Source organism: Helianthus annuus, chromosome 15, assembly GCF_002127325.2.
Source record: "Helianthus annuus cultivar XRQ/B chromosome 15, HanXRQr2.0-SUNRISE, whole genome shotgun sequence".
In the NCBI taxonomy this organism is placed as follows: Eukaryota; Viridiplantae; Streptophyta; class Magnoliopsida; order Asterales; family Asteraceae; genus Helianthus; species Helianthus annuus.
In genome coordinates this window covers 108,395,705-108,414,234 of record NC_035447.2, presented here as the reverse complement: position 1 = coordinate 108,414,234, position 18,530 = coordinate 108,395,705, and positions in this window count along the sequence as shown.

Genomic DNA, 18,530 nt, shown 5'->3' with positions numbered 1-18,530 from the left:
TAAACGGTCAAAACTGGAAACCTGAGTTCAAAAACTTATACTTACTGTTATTTTATAAAAATATGTTAAAAACATCAGTAGGTATAACCCTTATACGCTTAATATGGTTATGGTACATACTATGCGTTAAAAATGCTTAAAAAGGCGATTTAGAGCCGTTTCCGGGTTTTCAAAGGAAAGCTGATATTTTTATATTTCCAGAATGCTCAAAATATTTTATTTAACAAATAAAATCAGTAGAAAAAGGTTTGGGGTCAAAAAGATTTATAAAACTCATTTTATGGCTTAAAAGGTCAAAACCGGTATTAACCGAATTAAACTTAGAGGCCTATGATACGATCAGCCAAAAATTAAATAAAAATCTTCAAAAATCCCAAAATATTATATAACATCAGTTGGTAAAAAGTTTGGTATCAAAAAGTGGGCTTAAATAGGTTATATGCTATTTACGCCGTTTATTCAACATAAAGCTTTAGATTTACGATATCGGGCATAACTCTAAATCTGGACCTCCAGCTGATATCAAATTTTCGGTGCAAGTTTATAAATCAGTAATAAAGGTTTCTATTCTTTCACTTTTCCAAAAATCACGTTTTATAGCAAAAAGGGCAAAATAGTCATATTTAAGCATAAACCGATAACATGCATATGAATCGGACAAGTGTTGAATCAAGTTGTAAAATCTCAGAGAGTTGCACATAATTAAAAATGGTCCAAAATAAGCTCTAAGGCAGATCTCAAACATGCATGCACGGATCCGAATCGAGAGTCAAAGAAAAAGTCATTTTGTAAGACTTTCGGTTCCAATCCGGGTTTATACTAAAAATTGTCGAGTTGATCATGATAAAACATGTTCTTACATTCATTACAAAGTTATTTTGATGATCAAACTGATTGCATGTAACCTACATTACTATTTATGCTAGATTTTGCAACAACACGTTCTGTTGACTTTTTAAGAACAACTTTGACTCGACAATAATCATGCTTAGAGTGGGAATCAGAAAATACCCTTTTGAGGGTTTGTTTCCCACATAAATACCAACTTGTAGGTACTTTCAATTTGAGAAATGACTGAGCCATTTTCGTTTAATCAAAAAGTCAAACTAGAGTTACGACGGATTGACTTTCGGCTAATAATCTAAGCTAGAACGAATTAGAGAAGGTTATGAATGCTTACAAGAGTCCTAATGAAGCTTAGAGATCACTATGAAGCAGCCTTGTCGACCAGAAAGCTCCAGAATAGCTCTTGTGAATTTTAAAAGATGTAAGTGTTCTTGGTTACTACCCTTTGTGCCTTCTATGCAAGTTTTGATCTGATTATAAGGTGTTTCAGGAGTTGTAAGAGGGTTACAGGTGTCCTAGCATGCATGAAATTCGATTGGTGAGTTTGGGAGGTGGTAAAAGCTGTCATCAACTCGCAAAACGGACCCAACAGCTGCTGTTCGCGAATTTCTGGAGCTGGGCGTGGGTCGCGGACCGCTTAAGGGTGCCCAGGCGGGCCGCCTGGGGGGCTGCAGACCCAAAAACTTGTTTAACATTTGCAATTTGGTCCCTGATCTTTGGCTACGAGGTTTTGACCATTTATCTTGACCCTTAGACCCTCAAACTTGATTTTTAGGGACCTTGGGACATTTACCAACATGGTAAAGTCCCCGGTTAACTTTGCGCTCACCCGAAAAGTCATGAAATTCGACGTTGACGCTTTTAACCCTTCATGTACGGTTTTGGCCATAACTTTCTCATACGGTAACGAAACTTCATGAAATTTTTACCACATATTCTAGTGAGTATATTTTAGCATTACAAAGCTTCGGGTTTGCCAAAAGATCACTCAGAGGTATAAATTCAACATGTTGACACTTTTAGTCCCTGTAGTTTGTAATTCCTCACTTTCTTATATTTTCCGCTTCGTATGATCCATGATTCATCCGTTTAGGGTTATAAACACCATGTAGGGTTATTGTAGAGTCTATTTATCCATTGTTGACACTTTGGACCCTTATATTCCATAGTTTTCACTGTTTGTCAACTTTAGTCCCTCTAAAGTATGTTTTCTCATGTTCGAAGCCCATGACACGTGTCAATACATTATTGGACGTAAATTTCCAAGGTGTTACATAAACTCGGGTCCATGTTTAGATTCCTAGCGAACCTTGACCAAAGGAATGCGCTTGCGTTTGAGCCACTTGACTTCACGTTCCATGATTTCCACCGGTTTCTCAACAAATTTCAGTGTTTTATCAACACGAATTTCGTCAAGCGGTATGTGGAGGTTTTCATCAGCTAAACACCTCTTGAGATTGGACACGTGAAAGGTTGGATGAACATATCCAAGTTCAAGAGGTAACTCAAGTCTGTAGGCTACCTTACCGATTCTTTCGACGATCTTGAATGGTCCAACGTATCTAGGTGCAAGTTTTCCTTTCTTTCCAAATCTGATCACACCTTTCCAAGGTGAGACCTTAAGTAATACACGATCACCGACTTGAAAATCCAAGGGTTTGCGTTTTAGGTCCGCATAACTCTTTTGACGGCTTCTAGCTATCTGAAGGTTATCACGAACTTTCTTTACCTTATCTGTTGTCTCTAAAATGAGGGCAGGTCCAGTAAGCTGAGCCTCGCCGATCTCATTCCAGCAGACTGGTGAACGACATTTTCGACCATAGAGAGCCTCGAAAGGAGCCATGTTGATGCTGGAGTGATAACTGTTGTTGTAGGAGAATTCAATCAACGGAAGATGTGAATCCCAACTACCACCAAAATCGATCACACAAGCTCTAAGCATATCCTCCAGTGTATGGATTGTTCTTTCAGATTGACCATCCGTTTGCGGATGATAGGCTGTGCTCAGATTAAGTTGGGACCCCATGGCAGATTGCATGGTTCTCCAAAAATGAGAAGTGAAACGAGCATCCCTGTCAGAAATGATGTTCAAAGGAACGCCATGTCGAGCTACAATTTCATCCACGTAGATTTGAGCAAGTTTGTCAGCCGAAAAATCCTCACGGATTGGCAAGAAATGCGCTGACTTGGTAAGGCGATCAACGACTACCCAGATGGCATCGTGACCTTTCTTTGTGCGCGGGAGTTTGGTAATGAGATCCATAGTAATGTTTTCCCATTTCCAAACTGGGATCTCTGGTTGCTCCAATAATCCGGAAGGACGCTGATGTTCAGCCTTAACCTTAAGACAAGTAAGGCATTTTGATACGTATAAGGCAATGTCTTTCTTCATACCAGGCCGCCAATACTAAATACGAAGATCCTTATACATCTTATCTGAGCCAGGATGAATAGAATAACGAGACTTATGGGTTTCATCCATGAGCAAGGTACGAAGATTATCTTGGCTTGGGACCCACAAGCGGTCCATGAAATAATATGATCCATTGTCCTTCAGTTCTAGAGCAGGAGTTATGTGATAAGGAAATTCCTTATCCATCAAACCTTGTGAAACACAAGCTTGTTGAGCCTGAGATATACGGGCTTGTATATCGGTTTGAGCTTGAATAACAGATTGAACACGTACACAATGAAGCTTAGTACGTTCCTTACGACTCAAAGCATTGGCTACGACATTCGCCTTACCAGGATGGTAGCGAATCTCGCAGTCATAGTCGTTTAGAAGTTCAACCCAACGTCGTTGCCTCATGTTGAGCTCTTTTTGATTGAAGATATGCTGAATACTTTTGTGGTCTGTGAAAACCACACATTTTGTACCGTACAAATAGTGTCTCCAAATCTTAAGAGCGAAGATAACTGCACCCAACTCAAGATCATGAGTGGTGTAGTTCTTCTCATGTATCTTCAATTGCCTTGATGTGTATGCTATGACTTTGTTTCTCTGCATCAGGACGCAGCCAAGACCTAATTTAGATGCGTCATAATAAACGACGAAATCATCATTGCCCTCAGGCAATGTTAGGACAGGGGCATCGCAAAGCTTTTGTTTCAAAGTAAAAAACGCTTCCTCTTGTTTGAATCCCCAATCAAATGGCTTGTTCTTCTGAGTTAGAGCAGTTAGAGGAACTGCAATCTTTGAGAAATTTTCTATGAAGCGGCGGTAATAACCCGCTAGACCAAGAAAAGAACGAACCTCAGTAGGAGTAGTTGGCGTATCCCAATCCTTAATCGCACTGATCTTGGAGGGATCTACATGAATACCTTGTTCGTTGACAATGTGTCCCAAGAATTGAACTTCTTTAAGCCAGAATTCACACTTGGAGAATTTGGCGAAAAGTTGCTCTTTCTTTAGGAGTTCCAAAGTAAGACAAAGATGTTGCTCATGATCAGCTCGCGTCTTAGAATATATCAAAATGTCATCGATGAAAACGATGATGAACTTATCCAAATAAGGTTTGCAGACCCTATTCATCAAGTCCATGAAAATAGCAGGAGCATTAGTCAAACCGAATGGCATGACTGTGAACTCATAATGTCCATAACGAGTGCGGAACGCTGTCTTGGGAATGTCTTCTTCATGTACACGAAGTTGATGATATCCAGATCATAGATCAATCTTTGAAGAATAAGAAACGCCTTGCAATTGATCAAAGAGATCATCAATGCGAGGTAGGGGATATCGATTTTTGATGGTAAGCTTCTTAAGCTCACGATAATCGATACACATCCTAAAAGATCCATCCTTCTTCTTGACAAAAAGAACGGGAGCACCCCAAGGTGAAAAGCTAGGACGGATAAAACCTTTGTCAGAGAGCTCCTGAAGCTGCTTAGATAATTCTTGCATCTCAGATGGTGCAAGACGGTATGGAGCTCTGGCAATGGGATTTGCACCAGGTACGAGATCAATACGGAACTCGACTTGGCGTGCTGGAGGTAGACCAGGTAACTCTTCAGGGAAAACTTCAGAATAATCCCGAACGACAGGAATATCTGAAATAGTCTTACCCTTGCCTTTATCTGCTGTAACATGTGCTAAGAAAGCCACATAGTTCTTCCGAAGATACTTCCATGCTTTAAAACAAGACATAAGTCTGAGACCACCGGCAGGCTTCTTACCACGAACCTGTAGGATCTCGCCTGTCGACAGCGGCACACGAACAATCTTCTCAGAACAAACTATCTCTGCGCGATGCTTAGATAACCAATCCATACCTACTATAACGTCGAAGCTTCCAAGTTGCATTGGCGTGAGGTCAATAGGAAAAATATGGTCGTTAAGGTTCAACTGGCAGTTGCGTAGAACAGAATTAAGAACAATGGGTTCACCACTGGCAACCTCTACTGTCAAAGGTTTACCTAGTTTCGTTCTAGACACGCGAAGCATTGTCTCAAAAGACAATGACACAAAACTCTTGTCGGCACCCAAATCAAAAAGAACAGATGCTGGCTGATTATTAATAAAGAACGTACCGTTCACCACTTCGTTGTCTGCTTGTGCTTCTTGTGCATTCATGTTGAAGACTCGACCTGTGCCTGATTTTGGTTTGCATTCTGGTTCTGGTTGGCTAGTCTTGGACACCGATTTCTGTAGTGGGTCGGATCCCCACAGTTATAACAAGCACCTGGTGGGTATTGTGGTCGTGCAGCTTGACCCTGTTGCTGCACAAGAGGCTGAGTAAATTGTTGAGCAGGGTTCTGAACTGCGCGATTTTGAGCAAACCGACAAACATCAGCAAGATGACCTGACTTCCCACAGTTTGTACAGAAACGACACTGATGTTGCGGCTGATGGTGACTGTTGCATTGATTGCACAAAGGTGCACTTCCTGAGTAGGGTTTCTTTGCTGGAGGCTGGTTGGGAGCTGCCTGGTTAGCTTGGGCAGTGACAGCATAGTTTTGGGAAGCCTTACGCTTCTTTGCCCTTTTTGATGAACCAGACTCCTTTCCATTCTTGTTTTGACCTTTCTTGCTATCTTCCTTGTCAGGCGACTGCTTCTTGCCCTTGTCACCCTTCCTGTGTAATTTATTCTTTCGAATCTGCGACTCAGTCAACGTCGCTGATAACTCGATCGCCTGACGGAGTGTGGTAGGGTTGCTACCAGTAAGAATTTCTTGTACCGAGTCAGGCAGGCCGTCGATGTACCTTTCGATAGCCTTATCGAGTGGGGTAACCATAGTCGGGCAAAGCAGACTCAACTCCTCAAACCTATCAGTATAAGCCCTGTGTTCGCCACTATCTTGCTTCAAAACATCAAATTCTTTCTCCAACGCTCGTTGTTCATGACGAAGACAAAACCCCCTCATCATAAGAGCTCTCAGTTCAACCCATGTCTGAGCTAGAGCAACTTCTGCACCTTGATCTCTCATAACCCCGTTCCACCATGTAAGAGCCCTCTTCTGAAACACACTCGAAGAAAACTCGACCTTGCGATTGTCAGGACACTGCACATGCCGGAAAGTGTTCTCGATGCTCTCGAACCACTGAAGAAGCCCAGTTGCTCCCTCAGAACCACTAAACTTGAGTGGCTTAGCCGAGTTAAAATCCTTGTATTTGCATGTACCATTGTTGTTGTTGTTGGCCTGGTTCCATTGAGCAAAGAGATTTGGGAATTGAGCAGCCATCTGCTGCGCAATAATTTCTGCCAGCTCGGCAGTAGCTATCTGGTTGTCGCGTCGAGGAGGCATTCTAGGAGAGAAAAACATGAAATGAAACGAGTGAGATGATTGGATGAAGAGAATGAGATGAAGCAAAATCAACAAAAGCAAAGATGGCGGTTATGCATCGCAAAGCAAACAAGCGACATGAAATGTCTAGTCAAAGTAAATGGGTCAGAATTAGTGTATCGCGAAGACATGCTCGCCTATAAGTGAACACTCACCCCAAGAGTTCCCAGGTAAGAGTGACTGGTCCGATTATGTGGATTTGTACGAACACTCTAGCCTTAGACAGAAAACCCAGGGTACAGGCATTCACTCTTCCAGTTCGCACGTGTTCACACTATTAACCCAAAACTTTGACGGGATTTTTGAAATCCAAAGAGGTTCAAAACCATATAACAGAGGGTTCAAAACCTAGTAATCAATCATCCTCGAACAGACGATTAATTTTCAAAGCGGATTCGGAACCGAAGTTCTCGTTGTGGTTATCACCTAAGGATAGGTGAAGTGCATGTTTTAAAATCTAAACACAAGATAACTTGTGTTAGGGTCCTAGAAAGTTATAGTCTAGGTCAAAGCATTACTAATAACCTAATTCCCTATAACCATTGGCTCTGATACCAACTCTTCTGTCACACCCCGGCCGCGTGTAACGTGCAACCGCGGCGGAAACGCCGGGGAGTGTTGTGGACAGAATTAATTGTTATACAACCATGGAAATTAAAGTTACATTTTATTTATCAAACACGGGTGTTACATTGTCTTAAAAGGAAGTACAGAATTCAAAACATAGTTATACTAGTTCTATCTTCATTTTTAGGCTCTAAGGCACAGGTCCGCCCTAGAATCATGATCAACGTCCTATGGAATAGCTCCTGAAAACACATGTGAAAGTAGGTACGTCAGCATAAAAATGCCTGTGAGATACATAGGTTTTGTGAAAGTGGGATTCATGACTTGAGATTTAAAGAAATGTTTAATAACAGTCAGTCATGAACCTTGTAATTTGTCTCGCTTTGTAAACCATTTGAAAAGCGATAATATCAGATGATATGTATAGATAAACGTAAGGTTAAATGGATAACCTAGTAAAATGAGTTGAATAAGATAAGTTGTTTTGTAAGACAATGTTTTATGAAAAGTATGTTATTTATATAAAATGTTATATGTCTAAACTGAAATGATTTAGATAACGCTAAGATATGTAATATTATACAAACACTTATATATAGGAAGTACCAGCGGCGTATCCACCATGTTTGCATCATATTACATACTCCACGTTACTCAAACCATTTACCCAAACCATCCACCATGTAAGATTGTTCTTGTATAACTCAATTGTCAAGTGTTATTGTGTAAATCATGTCAAATGTCTATGTTCAATGTAAACCACCAAATGTGTATGTCAATGTCAACGTGTTTATGTTCAATGTAAATCATGTAATGTGTATCCCAAAATGTAACATGTACGGTAAGCGAAATGTATCAACTTAAACCATATGTAAAATGCACAAAACAAGTCGTTGAAGTAAAACGTGGTTTAAATCAACGTTATGTTCTGTGGAAAAATGCATGCTCTATTGATATTAACATTTATGCGGTATTGTGAAATATGCATACATCCAAGCCTTGAGACTGTGGCGATAAACCCTTAAACAAATTAAAGGTTTGTCTAAGTTATGTACATCGAATTCGGTCATTCCTTACAATCCTATCAAACCCAGGATTTCAGGAACGGGAGTTGTCAATTCCTATGGTACCACTACCTACTAACGAACGGCGTAGCTAATGTTAATGAATGTATTGTCCCATGTTAAACAAACCAAATGTCATAACAAAATGAAGGCATGTGATGTAAACAATTGTACTAAGTATGCTAAGTAAACATACGAAGCAGAAATGTTCATGTAAATCAATGTGCCCATATGCTGAGTAAACATATGCAGCAGAAATGTTCATGTAAATCAATGTGTCCATATGCTGAGTAAACATATGCAACAGAAATGTTCATGTAAATCAATGTGTCCATATGCTGAGTAAACATATGCAACAGAAATGTTCATGTAAATCAATGTGTCCATATGCTGAGTAAACATATGCAACAGAAATGTAATGTAAATCAATGTACTAAGTACGCACATAATGGGCATACATAGCATGAAATGTAATGAAATCGTGTACTATAATGTACTAACAACATAGCAGGCATATGATGTGAAAACATGGAAAGCATGAAAGTAACAGATAGGCACATGTGTTTCACCCCAAAACAGTTTGGAAAACAGTAAAAGATGGGGTTCTATGTACTCACTTGAGATTGCTTTGAATTCCTTGTGTAATAATCACACAATGCTAGAGATCAAGGGATATCAAACGGCACCTAATAGGTAGCTATATCAATATACCGGACCAAAATCGGAAGGATCGGATAGTATGCGGGTTCGTAAACCAAACGAGTATGGAGACTCGTGTAATATGGTTTAACAAAGCCTACATACTAAAATGAAACCTAACCTAAGTGCTTGTGACCCATTACGACCCGTTTAGGTAGCTTATGCTACCTTAATGCGTCGTTCGCGTAGAACGCGTTTGGAACGCCTAACATCGTGGCCATAAGGTATAACCTCACAAGGTTATAGCTATGGTCACCTAATGTGTTTGGCCGGATCCTAATGATCGACCAAATGGGTCGGGTTTGAAAGTATAAGCGATGGTTTAGATCGCTTACCTTACGACCCTATATATGCACTAAACTAAAAGTGACGAGCTAAGCATGTTTGAACATGCTTAACTAGGTTTAGAAAACAGTTTTGGCATCAAAACAAACGGTTTTGATGCTCACGAGTAGTTTGGTTGCAAAATACGCAAGAATGCGCATTTTGGTCGAAACTACGACTCGTCACTGAGCCTAGATAACGTGGTAATCAGTAGGTATAGTCACTACGGACTATAACCATCGTGATCACGCTCACGTTATGAAGTTCCAACGAACTTCGCATTGACCATAAACTGGTCAATGCAGAAAGTCAAACCTAGTTCGACTTTCGGACTTGAAAAGCGAATAAAAGAACGAAAGAATACTTACGGAGGGTCCCCGAATGCTAATCTAGATCAAAATGGCTCAGGTATGAAACAATGGTTCCAACTTAGAGCCTTTAGATCAGATTGTGTGAGTTTTTAGGAAAATGGGGGGGGGGTATTTATAGGAAAGGAAAAGCCGTTAGGATCGTTTCTTGAATAACGTGCCACGATCTCGCCCGTACACTTGTCACAATGTTATGGTAAGTCAGAACATGCCCCTCATTGGCTGGAAGAGACAAGGGCAATTGGACCTTTCACCATTTGAAGAGGCAAGCAGCTGGGTTCAATGAATCTGCTGTACTGGGGACTCCTTACGGACCGTATGGCTTATGGCTTACGGTCCGTAAGCCCTCACTTTGGCAGATTTACAGTTTTGGTCCCTGCAGCTCCAAAACTTGGTATTTGATGCATTTTTGACACGTTTAAGCCCCGTTAACCCCATTTCAAAGCTCTAAAATGAAGTTGAAGTATAGGGAACTTAAAATGTGCTCAAAAATATCCCAGATGTCGATTCGTTTGGCCGTACGATCGCGATGTTCGGTTAATTACGACGGAATGCGCATAAGCGCGAAAGACGATCCAAGTTGCGCGACGAATGGATTTTTCTCATGCCATACACTAAGGCATAATATAAGGATGCTTACATAAATTTTTGGATGTCCGGATGTATTTAGAATGTAGGTTATGCGCAAAAGTGCAAACTTGTGAACTTTTTGACACTTTTAGCCCCTGAATGATCCAAAAGTTTGTTTTAGCATACCAAACCCCTCAAAGCCTATTTCTAAGCTATGTAAAGGATATTTATGGTATGTTTAACTTATGGACATGTTCCGGAATGTTTGTTACAGTTTAAATTGGCATACTTTCGCAGTTTGTCAAGTTTCGTCCCTGTAAGCGAATTAACTTGTTTTTGCCATACCAAAGCCTTCAAAACTTACTTCTAAGTTATGTAAAGGTTATTTAAGGTATGTTGAGTATATGGTGATGTTCCAGAGTATTTGTCGCATTAAACTGAGTACGTTTACGCACCAGTTTGCGTATAACTCTCCAGAAAGCGATGTAGAGTTTGAAATTGAGCAAAAGTCAAAACATGAAAAATGTAAAATACAACCAAACAAACATTGGGATCAAATAACATTGTTTTATTGATATTAGAACTGTTCACAATGATTACAAGCACAAATGTTATAGCTGCTCTCGATGTGAGATCAACAACAAAAGAAAGAAGAAAATGGCCATGATCCTATCTTCATTTTCGCCTTGCTCTAAAGAGGCGCTCCTTGCTCGCGAAGCTACATACCAGAAAAACAAAAGGATCTCTTTATTACTTTGAGAGTATAATCGTTGGTTTTTCTACGGACTATATGGGAAATATGAGATCTAGGCAAGTCGCTTCATGCTCTTCCCTTAACCTTGGTTTATATAAGTGAAAAATCATTTGAGAAGAAAAAGAAAAAGCTGGCATAATGACAAAACAATAAATAGTTTATAACTCCTGTTATTAATTATTCTCTCTCACTAATTAGACAAAAAGCATTTCATCCAACAGATTTCAAAATTTATCTTACACATATCTAAACTTATCGAAATTTATCCTACACATATAAAAAAATGTCTTTCACCATAAATTAGGTGGTCTTGAAAGAGTATATTTTAAAAGTGAGTTATACGTTTAATTAATTAGCTAATTTAGAGGAATACAATAAATTAATTAAAATTGTAAATGTACCTATATACCCTTACAATAACATTAGTTACACATATTAAATTGAACATTTCTACTGGTTTAAAACTTATTCATTCTATTATTACAAAAGTTTTCTTCTCATTTGAACTCTCCACTCCACACACACATATGCTAGATTGTTCCCACAGGCCGCACGTTACGGCGACGACACCTTAGTTATTTATAGCTGACGGCACGTTATGTGATGTGTTAACCATATGAAAACGTGTGTTTTGACGTATCGATCTAAAGCATTGCTGTTACAGAAAAACGGAATCGAACCCGGTTTGGCCTATTTAGTGAGCGTTCGACCTAACCACTACACCACCCTTACCTTTGCATCAAGATTTAATAGCGTCAAAACGTACAATACCTAGAATTCATATAACTGAATGAAAACATATTATATTTTACTCGACTTATTTCCAAAGACAATTAACGTCAAAACGCAGATGATGTGCGTGAAGTGTGTTATATTTTTAGATATATTTTTAAGCCCTTTTTACACTTTTAGCCAAGTTTTAAATTTATAAAACACGATATTTACTAACACTAAACACACATATGGGCAAGTGCACCCATCGTGGACGTAGTATAGTGTTGGTAAGATACCGAGGTCGTCCAAGGACACAAGAGCTTTTAATACCGGTTTATCCTCAACGTCTAATCAAATCAAAAAGTTAGAAAAATGTTTTAAACTAAGAAAAATAAAAACTAACTAAATGCTGAAAAATAAAATAAAATAAAAACAGATAGACAAGATGAATCACTTGGATCCGACACGTGTATTAGTATAACCTTTGATTATTTTCGCACTTTTGCACTTGTTTAAGAGATTATCTTAGTTATTGTAGTAGGCCCCTTTTTCGGAGGTGACGTTACCCTCAACCCAGTAGTTTGAGTCAGCAAGGATACAATCCTAAAGGGTTGGATTATTGAAAGATAATGAATTAAGTTATTAATGCAAATTATGGTAGGCCCCGCTTTTGGCGGCGACGTTACCCTCGGCTAAGTAGTCTGAGTCAGCAAGGATACAGTCCTAAATAGCCGGGTTATAGTATTAATAGTAGTTAGCTTATGAGGGGGTCAAAGAGTTTGGATCCCCGCCATCCAATACCTATGGGCATTGAAGGAGATCCTACTAAATTTGACCCAGGTCCCAAGCAGGACCTCTAAACGCTGAACAAGGGCAAGACCTTTACCAAACCGTTCCCTTAACCCCCGACCAGGTAGCCAACATACCTCCATATAGACCGTGGAGATATGAATGGTGAAAATCTTTTATTTTATATAGACAGTAAAATAATGCCAAGACACCACGGACAAACGATAAGGAAAGATCACCTTCAACATAAGTAACTAGTTATTAAAGTCATTAATACAAAACCAAATAAAAAGTGCAAAAGATTAAAAATAAAAAGTATTATACTAAACACTTGTCTTCACCAAGTGATGTAAGAGACTTAGGCAAACATGGCCTTGATTGTCAAGAACTCTTACGATCAATCTTGGATCCCGAGACGACTCACACACTCTATGATGGACAATGGATGATGGTGGTGGATGATGGTGTTATGGTGGTGGTGGGTGGTGGATGAAGTGTGAGAGAGGTGGTGTGCCAAGGGATGAGAGAGAATGAAGCCAAGCTCCTCTATTTATAGGCTGAACAGAACGCTGGACACGGCCCCGTGTTCGCTGAACACGGCCCCGTGCCCGTCTGACATTCTCTCTCTTCATTAATTGTAATTGCGAATTACAATTAATGCGCCTGCTGTACTTTCAACACGCCCCCGTGTCCGCTGGGCACGGCCCCGTGGTGAGCAATGGAAGCTTCTACTGGTTTGTCTTTTCTGCTGCTTCCTGGGCACGCCCCCGTGTTCACTGGACACGGGGCGTGTTCAGACATCTGTTCTCTTCTCTTTGTCTTGGGAGGTGCCGTTGAGGGTCCGGGCAGTTTGCTTTTGTTCCTTTTCTTGTAATTATGATAGAATTAGGGGTCTTTTTGCTTCTTTTGTGATTTTGAGCTCATTTCATCCTGAAAATACAAAAGGAAGACAAAAACACTCTTTTTCCAACATTAGTACTTAAAAAGGGTTAGTTTTATGCCTTAAATGATGTGTTTTATATGTTGCATTTTACACACATCAAATACCCCCACACTTGAACTTTTGCTTGTCCTCAAGCAAAACTCTTTTAATGTGGCTTACACTCCCAAATGGAATAGGTAGAAGAGAAGTTTTTTAACTTGTCCTAGAGTGTCGGGAATCCAAGGTTTGTATAGGTTCTATTTTTACCTTATTTACAATCTTATTCGTCATGGTTTATTTTGAACTTTTCATAAGATAAACTACTTAATTTGGCATAGCATGCTTTATTAAAATTCCATTTATATACAAGTTCACATACCTCACGGGAGATCACTCAATCACTCGGCCGAAGGTGTATATTTAAGTGAATCGCTCGAGAGCGGCACGGATTTACATTTTCCATATGCTTGCCAAGCGATCAATCCTCCTCCTTTTTGACTTTTACCTTTGTAAATATCAAGAGGTCTTTTTGGGGTGAAGGCTTGGGTTTAAAGGTGGGTGGTTGGTTAGTGGTTAGTAAAAAGGGCGAAAATCGTAACAAGTGTCGGTTTTCGTAAAATACCTTATTTTTGGTGACATTTATTTTTGAAGTATTTCTCCAAACAAGCTTTTTGTAGCTTATGTTTGTTTTTGACTTCAACAAATTTTTTTTTTTTTTTTTTTTTTTTTTTTTGATCACGTAAAGGTATGTTTATGAAAACCGAGTTTGTCACTAAAATAAAGGTGAAAAAAATGAAAAAGGTTTTTGGTGGGTAGAAAATTGTTTTGGGGGTAATGAAATGAAAGGTTTAGGCTCAAAGGGGTTTTCTAGGGGGATTTTGGGTAGGTAAAAAAAAATGAAAAATAATGGTTTTGAAAGAAAAATAGTTAGTCCTAATGCCTCTATCATTTACTTACTTGGGTTTAAGTTGGTAAGGACCGGGAATGTATCGTCGTGGCAAGTTCTAGATTTGTAAAGACCGAGCGGCTATTCACACAAGAAACGAAAAATGAGCATTTAATCTAAATATGTGTATTTTTATGCTCAATAAAGGCTCAAAACTCACTTTTTGTGGGAATGGGTTTTTAATGTGACCAAGCATATATAATCGAATTTTAGCTAGACTTGTTATACCGTTTCATAATTTTCTTATGTTAGTTCTTTTTATCACGACGCTATCAGTTGTAAGTTTGTAAAAATATAACCTTTTTATAACTTGTTATTCCCAACTTAAACTAAGACAAGTAAATAAATAAAAAAAATGAAAAAGTTTTTGAAAAAATTTGGGGTGTTTAGCGGTTCCAATAGAGTTTTGTGTAAGGCTTGTTTTAGGATTTTGCAAAAATTTCAAGGTTTTAGCATCCCCCCCACACTTAAATTACACATTGTCCTCAATGTGTCCAAAAATAGAGTTTTTGGTTGATAAAAGTGTGTTTAAAAACAAAGATTTGTGTTACTGGCACTCTGGACACGGCCCCGTGTTGACCGGGCACGGCCCCGTGGTCAAGTGCCAGTAACAAAAATTATAGAATTGAAACAGAAGCCTGGACACGGGGGCGTGTTTGCTGAACACGGCCCGTGTCCAGTTACCTGAACTGGGTGATTTCCTGCAGGGGGCTCAGCACGGGGCCGTGTTGGTTGGGCACGGCCCGTGTGGAGCCTTCTGTTATGGAGATTTTTGTCGGTTTGTTCTGTTCTTCTGCATGGTTCCATTTTTTCTCGTTCCCTTTTTTTTTTTTTTCATCCATTACCACCATGAGTGTGTTTTATTCTGCAAAAACTAAAAGATTAAACTTAAACTAAGGATAGGTCCGCGGAATGCCTCCGTGGTGCGCCACGTTTATAAGGGTCCTTGGCTAGACCCAATTCCCGGTCACACGTCATTTGATTGGGGTGCCTTGCCTCCCAAGTTACACCGTCGGAGAGCGGCATCCAAGCTTGAGTCGATAACCTTCATGTATTGGACCGGGTCGTCATCCTCTATTCTTTTCCCAACTCCGAATTTTACCTCATCGTCCCCATACCTTAACGTTAGTGTCCCTTCATTCATGTCCACTACTGCTTGTGCGGTGGCAAGGAAAGGCCTCCCTAGAATAAGGGGGACCTCGTTGTCTTCCTCCATGTCGAGTATGACGAAGTCAACAGGATAAACAAATCTGCTTACCCTTACCAAGACATTCTCGATGACACCTTGCGGGAACTTGACCGATCGATCCGCGAGTTGTATGCTTATTTTTGTGGGGCTTGTGGTTCCCAAGCCAAGCCTTTTAAACATTGAAGAGGGCATGAGGTTAATGCTTGCCCCTAAGTCGGCCAAGGCATTGCGAACAGGAGATTCCCCTATTGAGCACGGAATCGTGAAGCTTCCGGGATCGATCTTCTTTTGGGGTAGTTTATTGAGTACGAGGGCAGAGCATTCTTCGCCTAAATTAACTAATTGCAAATTCTCAATTTTCTTTTTATGTGTTAGGAAGTCCCTCATAAATTTAGAGTATTTGGGCATTTGGGTTAGGACTTCGATAAAAGGAATATTGACATGCAATTGTTTTAGCAAACTTTCGAACTTTGCGAATTGCTCGTTGGTTTTTTGACGAATTAACCTACCGGGGTACGGAACTCGAGGAGCCTTGGTAGGCTCTGTTGATGGGGGAGGGTCCTTCTCCTGCAGATGTGTTGGCGTTGATTCTTCCGCGGTTGGAGGTACTTCTGCAGGCCCTACGGTTCGGTTTCGTAGCGTGATGAGGTGAACTTGTGCCTTCGGGTTGGTTTCGGTATTGCTAGGTAACGCGCCTTGTTGTCTTTCGGAAAAATTTTGAGCTAGTTGATTTATTTGTTTTTCTATATTTTGAATGCTAGCTTGTTGATTCCTAAAGTTTGATTCTAATTGTAGGAATCTTTCCGAATTTTTCTTGTCAGTGTCAGAGACGAGGCGAGATATAGTATCTTCGAGCCTTTCTCTCCCACTTTGTTGTTGAGTGAAATTTTGTGACTCATTTCTTGATTGCTGAAAGTTTGTTCGTTGTGGTTGTTGGTTACTACTATTGCCGGGCTCCCTCCAACCAAGGTTTGGGTGGTTTCGCCATCCTTGGTTGTAGGTCCCCGTTGGAGGACCCGACGGCCTAGGTCTATTATCAATGTAGTTTACCATTTCTTGTTGATCGTCCGTTTCTTTCATGCAACTCCAATTTTCATGTGACCCACCACACCCCTCACAAGCCATGACCGAGACGGTTTTTGTCATTTCTAATTTTTTTATTTTTGAAGAAAGGGCCTCGATTTGGGCTTGTAAAGAGGTGTTTTCGTCTACCTTATGGGCGCCCGGGGCAATAGTTTTATTTCCCCGGGGGGTGTGCCACTGAAAATTGGTTTGAGCAATTTCCTCAATCTGATTATATATTTCGTGTGGGCGTCGATTACCTAAAAGTCCCCCGGAGCTAGAATCAAGTGTCTGTCTAGTATGTGGCAACAATCCATTGTAGAAAGTGGATACTTGTTGCCATATCGCGAGACCGTGATGGGGACACTTGCGTAGTAGCTCTTTGAACCTTTCCCAAGTTTCATATAAGGATTCCCCGTCCTCTTGTGAGTATGTGTTAATTTCAGCCATTAATTTAGCAGTTTTAGAAGGAGGGAAATACTTATATAGAAATTTTTGGGCTAGTTCATCCCAGGTGTTTACCGATCCAGCTGGGAGGGTGTTGAGCCAAGCTTTCGCTCGGTCTTTTAGTGAGAATGGAAACATACGAAGGCGGATGGCGTCGTTTGATGCTCCATTGATCCGAAATGTATCACATATTTCTAAGAAATTAGTTATATGTAGATGGGGATCCTCGTCCGCGAGCCCGTGAAAGGTTGCGGAGTTTTGGAGCATTTGTATCAAGTGCGGTCGAAGTTCGAAGTTATTAGCTTCGACATTCGGGGCATTGATAGCGGCGCCGAGATTACCTACGGTGGGCCGTAAGTAATCCATGAGGGTACGTTGGTCCGCCATTGGGGGTGGGTCACCCGAAACCTTCTCTTGATTTTTGGCTTTTAACCTTTTTCTGAGAAAGCTAACTAAATGCTGAAAAATAAAATAAAATAAAACAGATAGACAAGATGAATCACTTGGATCCGACACGTGTATTAGTATAACCTTTGATTATTTTCGCACTTTTGCACTTGTTTAAGAGATTATCTTAGTTATTGTAGTAGGCCCCTTTTTCGGAGGTGACGTTACCCTCAACCCAGTAGTTTGAGTCAGCAAGGATACAATCCTAAAGGGTCGGATTATTGAAAGATAATGAATTAAGTTATTAATGCAAATTATGGTAGGCCCCGCTTTTGGCGGTGACGTTACCCTCGGCTAAGTAGTCTGAGTCAGCAGGGATACAGTCCTAAATAGCCGGGTTATAGTATTAATAGTAGTTAGCTTATGAGGGGGTCAAAGAGTTTGGATCCCCGCCATCCAATACCTATGGGCATTGAAGGAGATCCTACTAAATTTGACCCAGGTCCCAAGCAGGACCTCTAAACGCTGAACAAGGGCAAGACCTTTACCAAACCGTTCCCTTAACCCCCGACCAGGTAGCCAACATACCTCCATATAGACCGTGGAGATATGAATGGTGAAAATCTTTTATTTTATATAGACAGTAAAATAATGCCAAGACACCACGGACAAACGATAAGGAAAGATCACCTTCAACATAAGTAACTAGTTATTAAAGTCATTAATACAAAACCAAATAAAAAGTGCAAAAGATTAAAAATAAAAAGTATTATACTAAACACTTGTCTTCACCAAGTGATGTAAGAGACTTAGGCAAACATGGCCTTGATTGTCAAGAACTCTTACGATCAATCTTGGATCCCGAGACGACTCACACACTCTATGATGGACAATGGATGATGGTGGTGGATGATGGTGTTATGGTGGTGGTGGGTGGTGGATGAAGTGTGAGAGAGGTGGTGTGCCAAGGGATGAGAGAGAATGAAGCCAAGCTCCTCTATTTATAGGCTGAACAGAACGCTGGACACGGCCCCGTGTTCGCTGAACACGGCCCCGTGCCCGTCTGACATTCTCTCTCTTCATTAATTGTAATTGCGA